Source organism: Hyla sarda, chromosome 2 (assembly GCF_029499605.1).
Source record: "Hyla sarda isolate aHylSar1 chromosome 2, aHylSar1.hap1, whole genome shotgun sequence".
Classification (NCBI taxonomy): Eukaryota; Metazoa; Chordata; class Amphibia; order Anura; family Hylidae; genus Hyla; species Hyla sarda.
The window spans coordinates 330613139-330628936 of record NC_079190.1 but is presented as its reverse complement, the minus strand read 5'-3'; the positions used below and the strand labels follow the sequence as shown (position 1 = coordinate 330628936).

The window sequence follows — 15798 nt, the reverse complement described above, 5'->3', positions numbered from 1 at the left end:
TGGCGACAGGATCGCTAGTACTACAGTGATCCCTCAACTTACAATGGCCTCAACATACAATGGTCTTTTCTGGACCATTGTAAGTTGAAAACCAGACTCAACATACAATACTGTGGACAAGTCCAGATCTGTTAAACGTGTCAGTGGCTGGAAGAACTGACCAATAAGAATGACATTTCACTGGTAAAAAAACCTGTATTACTGAAGTGCATGCACTGACTGGTGTCTGGTAGCGCCCCCTACAGTACAGAGAGGTATTACATGTTCTGTACACTTTACCCGTATCAGGGCTGCCCCTTTGGACACCAGGTGAGGGCAACTCCATGTTACTTTTTTAGGGACATTGTGTGTTTTATACAGGACCCAGAAGAAGCTCCAGTCCTCTACATAGACCAGAGTTTCCCAAGCAAGGTGCCTCCAGCTGTTGCAAAACTACAACTCAGCATGCTGGAGTTGTAGTTTTGCAACAGCTAGAGGCTCCCTGCTTGGAAACACCGACATAGACCGTGATTACAGCTCCCAGCAGATCTTTCTTACTTTTATATGTAAGGATTTGCTTTATCTGTATTAGTTATCTACATATTTTTCTTTAACTCTCACTTTTTCCTATTTTTGGATGACATTTTGGTGCCAATTACCAGGTTTCCATAGAGTTCTGGTCTCAACATACAATGGTCGTCTCAGAACCAATTAATATTGTAACTTGAGGGACCACTGTAGTATGGGGCACAGGGTCAGTTGCATGGGGGGGGGGGGGTTGTGGTCTCGCACAGCGGTGGCTCTGCCGCCTTGGGGGCTCATCATCAGAACTTGATGATGAGGAGAGCGAGGAAGAGACCAGGAAAGCGGGGTCTTCCTCGCCCTCACTGACGCTTTCAAGGCATATGCCTCCTGCGCTGAAAACGCCTGAGAGAGATTGCCTAACACTTATGGGAAGGGGGGGGGGGGGGGAGTGTATATGTGTTTGAGTGTTTTACTTTGTACATATCCCCCCCCCCAAAAAAAAAAAAAAAATAATAATAATTTTACTTAAAGAAAACGAAAAAAAAATATAAAAAAAATAAAAACACCTCTTATTAACCCAAATAGAGCTGCACCCCAAAAAACGCAGTGGGGTGGGTGATTTCCTAACAGTGGCCGGACGCTCTTTATAGGGAAGAGGGTCCGGCCAAAGTTAGCGAATAAGGGGGGAATAATAAAAAAAAAAAAAAAAAAAGCTTACACCCCAGAAAATATATATTTGGGGGGGGGGGAAGCCGCAGCGCCCCTGGGGCACTACATGGGTGCAACTTGGGCACAGTATGGGGGGACGGGAGATTTCACAATTTATTTTACTTTCAACTATCTATAAGAGCTGTCCCTGCCTATAGGGGGGCTTCTAGGGCACAGTATGGGGGGGATTTTAGAAGATCACCTTACAGTCTCTTCTCACCAACTACAAGCTTTTGGTGGGCAGAGCAGGACTTTGAGGTGATTTGGGGGCATCTGGAGGGCAAGGTGCTCCCCTCCCGCCAATACATTTGATTGGACGGTCGTACCGACCATCCAATCAAAGGGCTGAGGGAGGATCATCACTCATTCCTCTCACAGCTAACCTTGAGGCCAGCTAGGTCACATGTGCTACGCCACACGTGACCCTTTACATCCGGGTCATGGAGACCCTGAATGCCTGGAAACTTTGCAAATCACCGGTCTGTATTGGCCGGCGATTTGCAGCGATCGCCGTTATCGGGGGGGGGGGGGGGCCCCAGCGATGTCACGGAATGCCTGCTGAATGATTTCAGCAGGCATCCCGTTCCGATCACCGCATGGCGAGTGGCGGTGATCGTAATCGCTGCATATCACCAGTCTGAAATGACTGGCGATTTGCAGCGATCGCCGATATGGGGTGGTCTCATGACCCCCCTGGGTGATGTCACGGGATGCCTGCTGAATGATTTCAGCAGGCATCCCATTCCGATCACCGCCCAGCGAGCTGCGGTGATCGGAAATGCGGGGGACGGGTGACACAAAAAACAAGCCCTTATATGGGTCTGTAGGTGCAAAATATGATTTTTTAGAAGATGAGGAGGAAAAAACAAACTAAAATTGTTTTGAGTCCTTAAGGGGTTAAAGAATACTTTAAAGAATGTAAACAATTGTTCCCATCTGCCATTTATGTCTGAATAGATGTGTAAATCCAGCTTTCTGTACCATACCTTTTGTTTGACACTGTATGGCTCTAGACATCAACCTCTCCCTAGTACCTATTTAACCCCTTAAGGACCGTTTTTTTTTTCCATTTTTGCATTTTCGTTTTTTGCTCCTTGCCTTTAAAAAATCATAACTCTTAAAATTTTGCACCTAAAAATCCATATGATTGTTTATTTTTTGCGCCACCAATTCTACTTTGTAATGACGTCAGTCATTTTGCCCAAAAATCTACGGTGAAACGGAAAAAAATAATTGTGCGACAAAATTGGAAAAAAAAACGCCATTTTGTAACTTTTGGGGGCTTCCGTTTCTACGTAGTACATTTTTCGGTAAAAATGACACCTTATCTTTATTCTGTAGGTCCATGCGATTAAAATGATACCCTACTTATATAGGTTTGATTTTGTCGGACTTCTGGAAAAAATCATAACTACATGCAGGAAAATTAATACGTTTAAAATTGTCATTTTCTGACCCCTATAACTTTTTTATTTTTCCGTGTATGGGGCAGTATGAGGGCTCATTTTTTGCGCCGTGATCTGAAGTTTTTAACGGTACCATTTTTGCATTGATAGGACTTTTTATTCATCGCTTTTTATTAATTTTTAAATGATATGAAAGTGACCAAAAATGCACTATTTTGGACGCTGAAATTTTTTTGCGCGTACGCCATTGACCGAGCGGTTTAATTAACGATTTTTATAATCGGACATTTCCGCACGCGGTGATACCATATATGTTTATTTTTATTTACACAGTTTTTTTTTTTTTTTTTTTTTTTTTTAATGGGAAAAGGGGGGTGATTCAAACTTTTTTCGGCGCTGCGCGCTATTAGCGGCGGGTCCCGGCATCACTATGACGCCGGGCCCGCCGTGACCCCACGTTATATCACGGGAGCAGGACCAAGGATGTACCTGTAGGTCCTTGGTCCTTAAGGGGTTAAAAGAGGTACTCCGCTGGAGAATTATAATTTTTTTTTTTTTTTTTTTTTTTTTTTTTTTTTTTTTATCAACTGGTGCCAGAAAGTTAAACAGATTTATAAATTACTTCCATTTAAAAATCTTAATCCTTCCAGTATTTATCAGCTGCTATATGCTCCACAGGAAGTTCTTTTCTAATTTCCTTTCTGTCTGACCACAGTGCTCTCTGCTGACACCTCTGTCCAATTTAGGAATTGTCCAGAGTAGGAGCAAATCCTCATAGAAAACCTCTCCTGCTCTGTACAGTTCCTAAAATGGACAGATGTTTCAGCAGAGAGCACTGTGGTCAGACAGAAAGGAAATATAAAAAGAAAATAATTTCCTGTGGAGCATACACAGCTGATAAGTACTGGAAGGATAAAGATTTTTAAATAGAAGTAATTTATAAATATGTTTCACTTTCTGGGACCAGTTGATTTAAAAAGAATAAAAATAAATGTTTTCCAGTGGAGTCCAGGACTGCTTTTATCATAGTATCCCATGTAAACTTCAACATACATGTTTATAAGTTTAAAAGGGAGTCTGTTAGCTCAATTCCACAAAAGTTGCAGAAAACATCATAGAGAATGCAAATTAAACAACATTGGCCCTCATTTACTTAGAAAATCGGGTTGTAAGTCTATCTTGCTTTCTTACCCGACTGCTTTTTTCCCCTGGTATTTATTATTATGTCTCATCCTGTTTGTCCCACGTGGGTTTTGTTGGTTTTGGTTTCAGACTCCTCTGAGTTGTCCGGAAAAAATCCACAACAATACAACAAATTCGGGTTGGAAACCTTTATAAATACGTGGGAAAGCTCAGAAATGTCGGGTTACGCCCCTTTTTCGGGTTTGGGAGAATCCACATCGGGTCCGTCGGGAAAAAATGTCGCAGACTGGCGCACGATGTCTGCGACATGTTGCAGACAAAGATGTGCCAAAAAAACACGACAAAACAAGTCGGGTTTAGAATAGTAAATGAGGGCCATTGTTTCAAATAATGGGCATCTATAACTTATAAAACCTTGTTTTCCAGTCTGAAGTGCCACAGCATTACTCCCTTCCTTAGGGCTGGTTAAAGGGATACACGTGGTGTTCAGTCTCTTTCCTGGCCCCAGCGTGCGCTAGCCCCCACCAGCCGAGTCAAGCATGAGTGCAGGGCAGCTGAGCAGATTATGGCAACCCGTCTCACACCCGTCTTACATCCTGGTACTTAAGGACGGAGGGCGTACCTGTATGCTCATGGGAATTTCGGTCCCGCCGGGCAGTGATCGGACCGGGATGACTGCTGATATCTATCAGCAGGCATCCCGTGGCAATGCCTAGGCGGTCCTGTGACACCCCCCCCCCCCCACCCCCCGTGACAAGTGCAACAGGGGGAATGCCAGCTTACTGGAGCGGCGGCATCAGAGCAGCGGTGGTGGTGGGAAAGACCATCGGGCGGCGGCGGAGACATCAGGAGGTGTGCAGTTGGAAAGTGCGGCGGTGGAGGAGGCTGCAGTGAAGATCGCTGGTAAGTGATCTTCACTGTGGCCTTCTAAAAGTTGCAAAACTACAACTCCCAGCATGCCCAGACATTCAGGGATGCTGGGCAGTGTAGTTCTGCAATATTTGGCCCTTCAGATGTTGCAGAGCTACAACTCCCAGCATGCCTGGAGTTGTAGTTTTGCAACATCTGAAGGGCTAGAGTTTGGAGACCCCTACTTAGCGGCCTCAAAACTGTTCTTCCCCAGTTGTTGCATAACTACAACTCCTAGCATGCCTTTTGGCTGTCAGTGCATGCTGGGAGTTGTAATTTTGCAACAGCTTAAGTTTTGGGGCGCCCCTACCCCCGCCATGTGAATGTACAGGGTACATTCACATGGGCGGGATTACAGTTGGTTTCAGCCATTGACTATCCTGACAAGCGCCATCCTTGTATCCGGGTCCGCCCCTATTGCAAATTCCTAATTCAGGCCTCAAATGCGCATGGCGCTCTCTCACTTTGGAGCCCTGTCGTATTTGAAGGCAACAGTTTAAGGCCACATATGGGGTATTTCCGTACTGAGGAGAAATTGTGTTACAAATTTTGGGGAGATTTTTCTCTTTTTACCCCTTATGAAAAGGAAAGTTAGGGGCTACACCATTATGTTAGTGTAAAAAAAATAAAACATTTTATACTAACATGCTGGTGTTGCCCCATACTTTTCATTTTCACAAGAGGTAAAAGGAAATTTGTAACGCAATTTCTCCTGAATACGGAAAGACCCCATATGTGGGCATAAAATGTTCTGCGGACGCACAACAAGGCTCAGGAGTGAGAGCGCACTATGTACATTTGAGTATACCAAAAGAAACCAGAAAAAATGGTTAACAGCCACAGCTGGTCCACATTACATATAACCACCAACAAATTAGAACCAGACTGTGTTAAATATATAAATTCAATTTATTAACATACCGTATATACTCGAGTATAAGCCGACCCGAGTATAAGCCGAGACCCCTAATTTCAACCCAAAATCCCAGGAAAAGTTATTGACTCGAGTATAAGCCTAGGGTGGGAAATACCTCATCCCCCCCTGTCATCATCCAGACCCGTCATTAACATCCTCATCATCATCCCCTTGTCATCATCCCACACATCCCCCCTTCATCATCCCCTTATCATCCCACACATCCCCCCTTGTCATCATCCCACACATCCCCCTTCATCATCCCCTTATCATCCCACACATCCCCCCTTCATCATCCCCTTGTCATCATCCCACACATCCCCCCTTCATCATCCCCTTATCATCCCGCACATCCCCCCTTCATCATCCCCTTATCATCCCACACATCCCCCCTTCATCATCCCCTTGTAATCATCCCACACCCCCCCTTCATCATCCCCACACCCCCCCTTCATCATCCTCTTCTCATCATTCGCCCTCAGTGGTCTTCAACCTGCGGACCTCCAGAGGTTTCAAAACTACAACTCCCAGCAAGCCCGGGCAGCCATCGGCTGTCCGGGCTTGCTGGGAGTTGTAGTTTTGAAACCTCCGGAGGTCCGCAGGTTGAAGACCACTGCGGCCTTCGACATCATCCAGCCCCCTCTCACCCCCTTTAGTTCTGAGTACTCACCTCCGCTCGGCGCTGGTCCGGTCCTGCAGGGCTGTCCGGAGAGGAGGTGGTCCGGTGAGGAGGTGGTCCGGGCTGCTATCTTCACTGGGGGCGCCTCTTCTCCGCACTTCCGGCCCGGAATAGAGGCGTTGCCTTGACAACGACGCAGAAGTACGTTGGCAATGAACGCACCTCTGCGTCGTTGTCAAGGCAACGTGACTATTCTGAGGCCGGGCCCGAAGCGCTTAGAAGAGGCCTCCCCGGTGAAGATAGCAGCCCGGAACCACTATCCCACCGGACCACCTCCTCTCCGGACAGTCCTGCAGGACCGGACCAGCGCCGAGCGGAGGTGAGTACTCAGAACTAAAGGGGGTGAGAGGGGGCTGGATGATGTTGAAGGCCGCAGTGGTCTTCAACCTGCGGACCTCCGGAGGTTTCAAAACTACAACTCCCAGCAAGCCCGGACAGCCGATGGCTGCCCGGGCTTGCTGGGAGATGTAGTTTTGAAACCTCTGGAAGTCCGCAGGTTAAAGACCACTGCGGGTGGGGGAGTTCACTCGAGTATAAGCCGAGGGGGGTGTTTTCAGCACGAAAAATCGTGCTGAAAAACTCGGCTTATACTCGAGTATATACGGTATATGCAAAAAATATATGACATACATTTAAAAATGGAAAGGATAAAATACGGCACTAGGGTCACAACCACAGAAGATTGGAGAAAACAGGATGGAGGTCAATACATGGAATACATAGAATGCCGGGAATATGAGCACAGTGTCTTAATATTCCAAAACATGTGGGACTGGTTACTAAAAGAAGTCAAAGAATAAATAATATTACATCTTCAAGAAGTGAAACCAATATACCACAACAGCAATGATATAACCTGTGCACAGAAACAGAAATGCTAACAATGTTAGACAAACCACATAAAAGGTCCTCCTGCCATGCAGACACACACCTGCCAGCTCCTACCCCAACGTACGTTTCGCCTGTGCTTCATCAGGGGACGTGTCTAATGCCACTTCCTGATGGCTATATATGAGCTCTCATCCAATGAAATGCCTGATGTGGCTAGACTGATGCCTCCATTAGCCAATCCTAGCTGTGGACCGCCCACCTATTTAGATGTTCACACACAAATTAGTCCTACCTTAAGTGAACACCACCTGTGTAGTGATAGTGACATCACAGGATGCATCACTAGGTCATCACTGTGTGCCCTAATACCACCTAGTTAGAGCTGGCTGACTCCGCCCAATCATGTGGCTAGGAATCACATGATCGCACTAGTCACATATCAAATTGTGCTATAGCAGGGAGGAGGCATATAGTGCCGCCCCCTGTGATGACTACCTTGGCCCAGTCATGTGACTGGGGCGGCGGTCATGTGATCCCGCGTCATGCTCAGGCAGTCACATGATCAGAGTTAGTTACGTGTCACTCAGTGACATCGCAAAGAGGGGGCTAAAGCTACCGCCCCCTGCAATGTCTAGGAGTGCGCACGCGTATAAGACATAATAGGGTGAGTGGTACATAGCAGGACAGGGAGGCATTAACCTCCAAGTACCTGGGATGGCGCATTCGCACACAGCGATAACCTGGAGGGCGGCTGTAAATGCCGAACCTCCCCAGGCTATCACTGAGTGCCGGCTGAACTCGCGCAGCGATGATGACATCTGCTACACGGAGTAAGGTAACACCCATGGTGGTCGGCTGACACGGACATACATGACAGACAACATAGAAGATCAAGTGCCCAAAATGTGTGCAAACCAAACGCAAAATTAATGATTATGTGTGAGTGAGTAAATAGAGAAGAAGGAAAATAGGAAAAATGTGAAAAGTGATGGAAGAATGAGAGAAATGTTGTGATGAGTGAAAAGGGTGCAAGAGAAGGGGTGCACACGCAAAGTAGTTAAGTATAAAACCAATTAATAGCAGAATACCCCATGTACCTGGAGAAAGATTGCACAACAAGAAAACGTGAAATGATCATGTTGGAAAAACTATATTGGTGTATGGGTAATCCAATAAAAAATTAACTAGGTGAATGGATAAATAACAAAAAATGAAAAAAGCGGGGAAGGGGAAAGGTGGAGGGCCACTATAAGCCAATACTAGTGGCAAAAGAACCCAAATGTAAAAATATAGATAAAAAGATATATAAATATAGATAATATTAAAAATTTATATTAATAATGAATTCATTTATTGGCAAATCACTGATCATACATTCAATAAGGATACAGGTGATAAATGTGCAAACAAATGCAGAAAAGCACCACCATAAATGATAGCAGATAAACTGTGACAATAGAAGGACAAATATCAAGGGGCAAAAAGTGCCTCTCTATGTACATTTGAGGCCTAAATTGGGGATTTGCACAGGGGTGGCTGATTTTACAGTGTTTCTGACAAAAGCAAAAAAATAAATACCCACGTTTGACCCCATTTTGGAAACTACACCCCTCACGGAATGTAACAAGGGGTATTGTGAGCCTTAACACCCCACAGGTGTTCGACGAATTTTTGTTAAATTTGGAAGGGAAAATGAAAAAAAAAAAAAAATTACTAAAATGCTGGGGTTACCCTAAATTTTTCATTTTCATGAGAAAATAGAAGAAATGGGGTTACAAATTTTAGGGGGCTTTTTTCCTGAGTAAGAAAATACCCCATATGTGGATGTAAAGTGCTCTTCGGGCGAACTACAATGCTCAGAAGAGAAGGAGCGCCATTGGGCTTTTGGAGAGATGATTTGTCCGGAATTGAATGCCACACTCTCCAAAAGCTCAATGGTGCTCCTTCTCTTCTGAGCATTGTAGTGCAAACCAGAAGAGCACTTGATGTCCACATATGGGGTATTTCCATATTCAGAAGAAATGGGGTTACAAATTTTAGGGCGCATTTTCTCCTATTACCCCATGTAAAAGTGTAAAACTTGGGGAAAGACCAGTATTTAAAATTTTCATTTACACATCCGACTTTAAGGAAAAGTTGTCAAACACCTGTGGAGTGTTAAGGCTAACTGGACCCCTTGTTACTTTCCTTGAGGGGTGTAGATTCCAAAATAGTATGCCATGTTTTTTTTTTTTGTTTTTTTTTGCGCTGTTCTGGCACCATAGGTCCTAAATGTGACATGCCCCACAAAAACCATTTCAGAAAAACTCACTCTCCAAAATTCCATTGTTGCTCCTTCCCTTCTGAGCCCTCTAGTCTAGTGCACCCACAGAGCACTTGATATACACATGAGATATTTCCTTACTCTAGAGAAATTGGGTTACAAATTTTAGGGCAATTTCTCTCCTTTTACCCCTTGTAAAAATTCAAAAACTGGGTCTACGAGAACATGAGAGTGTAAAAAATGAAGATTTTGAATTTTCTCCTTCACTTTGCTGCTATTCCTGTGAAACTCCTGAAGGGTTAACACACTTACTGAATGTCATTTTGAATATTTTGAGGGGTGCAGTTTTTATAATGGGGTATTTCTAATATGATGGCCCCTCAAATCCACTTCAAAACTGAACTGGTCCCTGAAAAATTCCGATTTTGAAAAATTTTGTGAAAAATTGGAAAATTGAAACTGAACTTTGAAGCCCTCTGATGTCTTCCAAAAGTAAAAACATGTCAACTTTATGATGCCAACATAAAGTAGACATATTGTATTTGTGAATCAAAATATAATTCATTTGGAATGTCTATTTTCCTTACAAGCAGAGAGCTTCAAAGTTAGAAAAATGCTAAATTTTAAATTTTTTCATCAAATTTTTGAATTTTTCACCAAGAAATGATGCAAGTATCGACAAAATTTTACCACTAACAAAGTAATATATGTCACGAAAAAACAATCTCAGAATGAAAAGTATAAGCATCCCAGAGTTATTAATGCTTAAAGTGACAGTGGTTCGATTTGCAAAAAAAGGCTGAGTCCTTAAAGGGGTACTCCAGCGCTTAGACAGCTTATCCCCTATGCAAAGGATAGGGGATAAAATGCCTGATCACGGGGGTTCCGCCATTGGGGACCCCTGTGATCTTGTACGCCGCACGCCGTTAAAATCAGGGTCGCTCCGGGTCTGATTACTGTTGATCACGGGGCCGGAGCATTGTGATGTCACGGCTCTGCCCCTGTGTGATATCACGGCTCCGCCCCCGTGTGATGTCACGCTCCGCCCACGTCAATGCAAGCCTATGGGAGGGGGTGTGACAGCTGCCATGCCCCCTCCCATAGACTTGCATTGAGGGGGTGGGGCATGACATCACATAGGGGCGGAGTCGTGACATCACGATCTTCCATTCCAGTGGTCGGGAGGCAGAACCTCCAGCGCTGCCGGAAGCAGATACAGGTGGGTGCTGCATGCTATATTGCGGGGGTCCCCAGCAATCAGACATCTTATCCCGTATCCTTTGGATAGGGGATAAGATGTCTAGGGGTGGAGTACCCCTTTAAGGTGAAAGAGAGATGAGTCCTTAAGGTGAAAAAGGGCTGAGTCTTTAAGGGGTTAAGCAGACAGACTACTCAATTTTGCAGCATACTGGATACCTGCCATACAGTGTGTTGGTATCTAGTATAGCAGATCACCATTGCACCACTACAGCCTACAACTGTTTCTAAACTACAACTCCCATGATGGGAGTTGTAGTTTTACAACAGCTGGGGGTACAATCTTTGTAAAACTCTGTTAGAGCTATTCTTCAATTCTGTGCCTCCGGCTCTTGCAAAACTACAGACAAAGGATGTGTGGGCATGCTGGGAGTTGTAGTTTTGCAACAGCTGAAGGCAACACAGTGCTTTACAAACACTGTAGCTCCAGCTGTTGCAATACAAAACTACAAGTCCAAGTTTGCTTTAACAGACAAAGCTTTCTTTGACTCCAGAATGACAAAAAAGCTGGTCATTCAGGAGTCTGTGAAAGTAGAATGACACACAGTGACAGCTATGTTGATTAGCATCCAGCTTTACTAGGAATAGATAGAAAATGTATGCATAAAAACTACTGTGCAGTGATTTGCAGACTGCCAGGCTGCTCCCAGACTCAGAGCAGATGAATCATCCACATTGAGGGAGAGAGATGGACACACCCCCTCAGAAGGCAGGTACACAAAGCCAATGAGCAACATATAAATATTTGTTAGGAATATATAGGTTCTAGACACAAAAATATGTAGATAATCAGGATTAGGTACTGAGTAATGTATCCCGTTATTTATTTATTATTATTTTTAAGTTTTAGTTGTCCCTGAGCTAGTGGTGGTTGTTGCTATGCGCTGCGAGGCGCAATGACGAGTGACGTCTTCAACGTGATGTCACTCGTCATTGTGCAGTGCAGCGCACAGCAACGAAGCAGGAGATGCCACAACGGAGCCAGAAGCAGCGTGGCCCCGACCCCGGCAACAGGTAGTTATAAAACCGGGGATGGGGGAGGCAATGGGGCAGCGGCGCCGGCAATGGGGCAGCGGCACTGGCAATGGGGCAGCGGCGTCGGCAACGGGGAGAGAAGCGGCGGCAGCAGGGCTCTAGACCCCAGGAAAGGCAGGGGGAGAGAAGCGGGCAGCGTCAGCCTCTCTCCCCCTGCCTTTCTTGGGGGCTTCTGCGGGGTCAGAAAAACCGGGGATGGGGGAGGCAATGGGGCAATGGCGTCGGCAGTCTCTGGACCCCAGGATAGGCAGGGGCAGAGAATCGGGCAGCGACGGCAGGTCTCTGGACCTGCAAAAGCCGCTGCAGTTCATTGATTTAAAGCGCCCGCTTTAAATCATTGAACTGCAGCGGCTTATCAGCGGCCTATCAGCGTAAAGATAGACTTTAGGCTAAAAATTTTAGCCTAAAAAATGTGTGTTATACGCCGATAAATACGGTATATAAATTGGGTATCGTTTTAATCGCATTGACCTACAGAATAAAGATAATGTATCATTCTTACCATAAAGTGCACTGTGTAAAAACCAAACCCCCCAAAAGTTGTAAACTTGCTATTTTCTTTTGGTTTCATGGTACATCTTATGGTAAAATGAAAGATGCCATTACAAAGTACAAATGGTAACGCAAAAAAAAGCCCTGATATGGGTCTGTAGGTGAAGAAATAAAAGTTGTGGATTTTAAAAGGAGAGGAGGAAAAAACCAAAACTGCAAAAAAGAAAATTGGCCTGGTCCTAAGGTCAAAATGGGCCATGTCCTTAAAGCTCCCACCATGTAAAAAAAAAAAAAAAAAAAAAAAAAAATTGCCCATCTATCCCTTACCCCATTCCTGCCTTTAAAAATATTTTTACCACCTTATAAATATCTTTTTGTCTACCTGGTAGTGTGCTCACTTACCAGGCAGACTTCCCCAGCAGGCACAACGTCACTGATGCCTGCTGGGGGGCCCAACTTCCGCCCTTAGCTCATCTATGCTGCGCTCCGGTCGGAAGCGAGCATAGATGAGCGGCCAATAGCACGGCAGGCTGCTCCAGGGTCTCCTCCTCCCTGTTTAGCAGTGTAGTGTTATCCACAAAGGAGGAGTATAGGAGCATCGCCCCCCCTGCCGTGCTATTCTACACCGCTGAGACATGGGACCGAAACGAAGTACAGCCAAGTGAATTAAAACCTCACTTACCCGTGAGAATCAGTGCCGCGCTGCCTCCAGACTGTAAATGCAGGGGTGGGAACAGCCAGCGCGTGAGGCCTGGCAGCCAATGCGCGCAGCCCAGGTGTTCACAGCGCTCGCTCACGCCTGTCTGACAGGCAGGGTGCCAAGCGCAGGCTGACTGAATTCGGACCGACCCTAGTGGCCGGATTTCAAGTGAAAAATAAAATTTAATGCACAAAATAAATAATAGAAGTATATTAGAGATATGTTGTAGTACATAAGCATGACAGTGCCCATTTAAGCTGTTTAGGACGATGTCTAGTGGTCAGACCCCCCGCTATCTCCCATACTAGGGGCTCTGCCCCGACTCTATGCTGCTACCCAACACATCAGCTGGTCGAAACACACCCCTCTTTATTCATTTCAATTGGAGATGCAGAGACACAGGAATCCTGTGTCTCCGCCACTCCCATAGAGATGAATAGAGAGGGCGTGTTTAGCAGCTGACCTGCGTTCAAAACGTCACACACGGCATCTCGGCCGGGGCCCCAGCGGTCGGACCCCCCTATGAGACATTTATCCCCTATCCTGCAGACAGGGTATAATATATCTTTTTTTTAACACACGCGTGTGATAAATGCCATACCGTAGCATCTCTCAAACATGCTTCCATGTGCAATATATGTGTTTTGTTTTTTTGATTCCAGTGGATATAACAGAATAGTAAAGTTTTTGTGAAGATCTTTAATCGCTTACATTTCTCGGTAACCTGTTAAAAAACGTTAGTTACCCTTTAAAGCGTTACTGTCATTAACACCTTAAGGACGCAAGGCGTACCTGTATGTCCTGAGTACCGTTACCGGGGTTTAAACTGTTCTCACGAGCAGAAAAAGCTTTGAACCCCGCAGTCAGGACCCAGGGTTAATACCAGGCACCGCCGATCGGGGCGATGCCCGGCATTAACCCTTTAGACGCCGCAATCAAAAGTTGATCGCTGTGTCTAAAATGAAAGTAAAATCGTGATGTCCCGATGTGGACAACAGGAGGGTGCTCAACTGCCTCCTCCTCGTCCGATTGGCGATTTACTGCTCCAAGTGTAAAAAAAAAAAAAAATGTTTAAAGTTAATAAATGTGAATAAGCCCCTCCCCTAATAAAAGTTTGAATCCCCCCCCTTTTCCTATTTTTTTTTATTATAATGTAATAAAAAATAAAAATACTCATGTGGTATCGCCGTGTGAATAAATAAAAATATACGGTTAACTAAACTGCACAGTCGATGTCGTACACATAAAAAAAAAAAAAAAAATGTCTAAAATTGTGCATTTTTGGTCACACTATATACCATAAAAATATTAATAAAAAGCAATCAAAAAATCCCATCAAAACAGAAATGGTACCAATAAAAACTGCAGATCACGGTGCAAAAAATGAGCCCTCATATAGTCCCATATGTGGAAAAATAAAAAAGTTATAGGGGTCAGAATATGACAATTTTAAAAACACAAGTTTTGGTGCTTGTAGTTATAATTTTTTTAAAGTAGTAAAATAAAAGCTACATAAGTTTGGTATCCTTGTAACCGTATGGACCTACAGAATGAAGATAAGTCACAAGCTCCTGGCGCCGGCTCTAAGCGTTCAGAACATTTTGTTCCACACGCTGAGCAGCAGAGTACCCCTATAAATTTCACCCCACAAGTTTTTTTTTTTTGTTTCGCTGCAGATTAAGTTATAAAATCAGTGATGTCATTACAAAGTACTATTGGTGACGTAAAAAACAAGCCCTTATATGGGTCTGTAGGTGCAAAATTGAACGAGTTATGATTTTTAGAAGGGTAAGAAGAAAAAAAGAAAGTGCAAAAACGAAAGTTGTCCTCAGGGGGTTTAAACTAAAGTTTGACATTAGCTCAGACATGTGAAAACTTTAGATTGGTGAGGGTCTCGTGCTGAAACCCCCTCTAATTTTTGGCTAAAGCAGGGTGAAGTGAGCGGCAGAATGCTTTACCCCCCGACTTGACAAGTAGTCTGACTAATGCACTCCATTGTTATCTACAGAGCTTATCAATCGGGAAACTACCTTTCCCCACATTAGGGCTGAAGTCAGTCCCTCTCCCCCCCAATTATGTCCATTTTTCTGCAAAATCACAACCCCCATCAGGTAGTCACTCCTTTTTAAGTAGCTGCTCCATTAAGTGGATAGCCCCTCCTTTAGATAGGTAGCCCAATCTATTTAGGTATATAGCATCCCCCTGGTTAGATAAGTGAATAGTTAGTTAGACCCCCCCTACCCCGTCGTAACCGGGCACAGCATGACGTCATCACGCTACTGCGCGGTGACGCTAACGTGCACTCTCAGTCTCTCATAGACCTCAGACCAGTGGGGGACTGTAGCCTTGAAGCGTAAGCGGCCGGGTAGGGAGGCCATTGCTCTCTGCTCCACAGCTCTTTAGGTGCGTGCGGCACCGGCCCCAGTCAACCACTGTAAAACGCTATTATTATCCGGGAATAGAAACAGTTTAACCATGTACTGAAAGACTATGCAAACTTGCCCAAGAAGGCTGCTAAATTCTAAAGTTTGTAGCACATAAAACTTGTCTATTGTTACCTTTTTCTGTGTCGTTCAAACCTGCCTCACCCGTACTGATGTCACACACCTGTAGAAGAACGTGCCGTGCGTGGTGACGTCACCTCATGAATAATCTATATGTCTGGAAGTTGCTAAGTGACGCTTTGCCCAGAGCCGAACAAAAAAAAAAAAAAAAAACACCTGGGCGTCAGGTGACTAAGGAGGCGGAAAGTGAACACAGCGCTCCAAACGTCATTGTTCGGTCCCGGCCACAGGAGCCATTTTCTTGAAGAATCTCCACGTAATATAACGCTGTCAGTCTACAGGAACATGGCGGTTCTCCAACACAGGCCTAATGCACATGGAGACCTATTGAGACTCCTAGGTGGGTGGTCGTCTCTCGTTACGTGCCGGTGTGAGGTGCACATTTGCGCCC

General features: G+C 44.9%; 1 protein-coding gene across 2 annotated transcripts in view; it reads right to left on the bottom strand.

Moving 5' to 3' along the window:
* The window catches only part of LOC130356420 (keratinocyte differentiation factor 1-like), a 66947-nt gene extending 51412 nt beyond the window's left edge, over window positions 1-15535 (bottom strand). The window contains exon 1 of one of the 2 annotated variants that reach the window (XM_056557952.1): window positions 15402-15535. The gene's annotated coding sequence lies outside the window, so the exon portion shown is untranslated. The remainder of the gene's footprint in view (window positions 1-15401) is intronic. The other variant, XM_056557953.1, reaches the window with a different exon arrangement.
* Window positions 15536-15798: the final 263 nt, after the last annotated feature.